The sequence below is a fragment of the Diabrotica undecimpunctata genome, chromosome 8, assembly GCF_040954645.1.
Source record: "Diabrotica undecimpunctata isolate CICGRU chromosome 8, icDiaUnde3, whole genome shotgun sequence".
Taxonomy (NCBI): domain Eukaryota; kingdom Metazoa; phylum Arthropoda; class Insecta; order Coleoptera; family Chrysomelidae; genus Diabrotica; species Diabrotica undecimpunctata.
The window spans coordinates 132885354-132888869 of record NC_092810.1 but is presented as its reverse complement, the minus strand read 5'-3'; the positions used below and the strand labels follow the sequence as shown (position 1 = coordinate 132888869).

General features: G+C 33.8%; 1 non-coding gene across 1 annotated transcript; it reads left to right on the top strand.

The window, feature by feature from the left end:
• The first annotated feature begins 537 nt into the window (after positions 1 to 537).
• Positions 538 to 609, top strand: TRNAP-AGG (transfer RNA proline (anticodon AGG)). The gene has a single exon. It is a non-coding gene; the product is annotated as a tRNA-Pro (tRNA).
• Positions 610 to 3516: the final 2907 nt, after the last annotated feature.

The following is a 3516-nucleotide window of genomic DNA, read 5'->3' as shown; positions in this document are numbered from 1 at the left end:
ATTCAGTACCCCCTCCTCTTTCCATCAATACCTTACACGTTAAGCTGTTTAGACGTTGCATGCTTAGTGTCCTTTTGGTATTGTCTTTTGCGTTTGTTTATGTATTAACATTTTCGTTACCCTCTCCCCTTTCCATGGATACCTCACACGTTGTTGTACGTTGAGCCGTTTGGACGTTACAAGCTTAGTGTCCTTTTGGCATTGACTTTTGCGTTTGATTTTTGTGTTAACATATTCGTTACCCTCTCCCCATTCCAACGAGCCCTCGTACGTCACAATCGAACCAATAACAATGGAGATACGATATAGCGCCGTTTTGACACAGTCTTGACATTTGATTTTTATCTAAATGTGTTCTTCGCCTCCACCGCTTTCCAACGATACCCTACACGTCATGATCCGACGAGCCGTTTTACCCCCACCACAAAATGAGACAAAAATGACCAGAATGAACCTTAGCGATTTCTTATGGGATTTAACATGGGAAAATACGCCGAACTCTTGTTGCCCCTTTACTGTTATTATTTATACTTACACGGCTCGTTGGTCTAGGGGTATGATTTCCGCTTAGGGTGCGGGAGGTCCCGGGTTCAAATCCCGGACGAGCCCAAACTTTTTAAATTTTTTTTAATACGCTAATATTTAGAACTATATAGAATATATTTCGAATACATTCTGAATATAGTTATATTAATGATATTAACAGTAATGCGGTAATAAAAAGCAGTCATGAGTCGACATCTAAGCAGTCTGATAGTGAATCTGATCCAGAAGACAATATTCCACAAACTTTAAACCAAGACTCGTTTAGTGATGATGAAAATAATATATTGGCGTCAAGATCTTCAAACTATTTTTATGGTAAAAACGGATTTAAGTGGTCAGCTAGTGAACCAAAAAATATTCGTACTCAAAAGCATAATTTTATTGTACATTTACCGGGGTTGCAAGGAAAGGCTCGGTCTCTTGGTCTTTCGGCACCTCCAAAGGAAATTTGGAACTATTTATTTACAAATCAAATTTTAAATGTTATAGTCGAATGGACAAATGTAAAATTGGCGAGTGTTAGGGTCAAATACAAAAATGAAAATAGGCCGGAAATAAAAAATGTCGACCAGGTCGAAATGGAAGCATTTTTAGACTTACTGATTTACACCTCAGTATTAAGTCCAATGAAGAAGATATAGAATGTCTATTTGCTACAGATGGAACAGACAGAGAAATTTTTCAGTCCGAGAACGGACAAGGAAAGAGAACAACGAAAAGCGGTAAATCCACTAGCACCAATTCAAGAACTATTTGAATCTTTTATTCAAAACTGTCAAACGGAGTTTTCTGTTAGTGAATATGTAGGCATTGATGAAATGTTAGTTGGTTTCTGGGGTAGATCACGCTTTAGAATGTATATTCCAAACAAACCACGAAAATATGGACTTAAAATTATGATATTAACAGATGCAAGAAACAACTATGTGTACAATGCGTATGTATATACAGTATACAGGCCAAGATTCCGACGGAATGGGCCTTTCAGTAACTGAGAAAAAGCTTGCTAAACCTACTCAATCTGTATTACGGTTTTCTAACCCATTATTTTGCAGTAATCGTAATGTGACAGCTGACAATTGGTTTACGTCTACAGAACTAGTTCAGTTGTTGAAATCTAATGGTCTAACATATGTGGAAACTATGAAAAATGGTAAAAGACATATTCCTCCTGAGTTTCTGCTCAAATGCATAGAGAGATTGGTTCAGTTAGATACGGTTTTACAAAAGACATTACCCTTCTTTCGTATGTTCCTAAAAAAAAACAAAGCCGTCATACTAGTATCCTCCATGAATCATAGTATAGCCGTAGATGAAAAAACACAAAAACCAGAAATAATTAGTCTGTACAATATGACGGAAGGCGGCGTTGATGCTTTGGATGAAAAATGTACGGTTTACAGTTGAAGAAGAAAGCAACGTTGGCCAATGGCTATATTTTACAAAATACTATATATGAGTACAGTTAACGCTGTCGTTACGTATTACATATTACGTAAGAATCCAAACCCTTAGACAGAAAAAACTTTATGAAGGTACTGGCTAAAAGTTTAATTAAAGTACACATGAAACAACGAATGTATAATAGCAGACTCCCTACAGAAATAAGAAAAAATATAAAGCGAATACTGTGCGTGGTTGAACCTCCTTCCATTCGGGAAGATCAGTTAGCAGTTCGAAAATATTGCTACATTTGACCATCATAACTTCATAGGAAGACATCTTATTTATGCGTCTGTTATAAAAAACCAATTTGCGTGACTTGTTTTCATAAAATATGCAGAAACTGTAACGTTAAAAAAGAATAAAACAAATAATCCCCTTTTTTTGTCCTTAATTACCCCCTGAACGTTCCGTTACGTTTAGACTACTGATGATAATTTTTATTACCATAGATTATTCAATCTTTGTTGTACCTAATATTGAAACCATTTGTACATACTAAATTTAGAAATATTAAAAAAAAATTAAGTTTTGCGACGTAACACCGTACTTTATTTATTTGCAACTTTTGAAAAAATTGTTAATAATAAGAATAGTTAGTAACACAAAGAACTAAAGAGGCAATAGTATATTGCAAAAATGCCTAAAGAACAGATTAATATAGACAATGTGATAAAATAATTATTTAAATTTGAATGAGACCGGTATATTTATGATGAGTCCCGGAGACTCCACGTCACCGGTTATGTTCCTAAAATCGGACGTCACCGGTTACGGGTTAATTTTAAAATACATTATTTATTTCTGACCACCTTTTTATACCTTGCTTGTTTTAAAGCGGTCAGACTTCTAGTTTATAGAAGACCGTAAAATGAAAAAAATTGAAAGCATTATTTTATCTACATAATTGTTGGGTAAACACCCTAAGCTATAAAAATGAAATTTTGATCACCGGGTTTAAGGTTCTCCCGAATTTGTAAATTTCCTTTAACGAAACACAAAAAGATTCGTCAATTCGAAGTTCTCTTTTACAAAGCTGTTTCGCATTGTGAAATTTTAATTTGATCTTGAAACACTAAACTTAAGTATTCTTTCAATTAAATGTATTTGTTTCCATGCCAACTTCGTGACTGGCTTTCTGATGAAATCCTAAAAGTAAGAAGTCGATTCTCTTTTTAATGCAAAACATTTTCGTTGACTCCATAACTGAATTTTCTTTTCTTGTTTTTCCAAACGAACACAAAAGTCACTTTAGGCCTGCAAATAGCGGGGAAGTTTAAGTGTTTTATCTGGACCCCAAGGTGAACATTTTAGTAGATAAATCTACTAGAGAATTGTGTAATAAAATAGTTATATTTTTGGACTTTTGTAAAATTTTTTGATACGTTTTATTTTAGTTCTTGACTTAGAGTGTCATTAGATGGTTTATTATAAATTAAAATTTGAAAGAAATAAGGAATAAACTAATTTTATCTTACACATATAAAGTTCTTAAAGAATTTTGAATTTATATTATAATTCATCGAG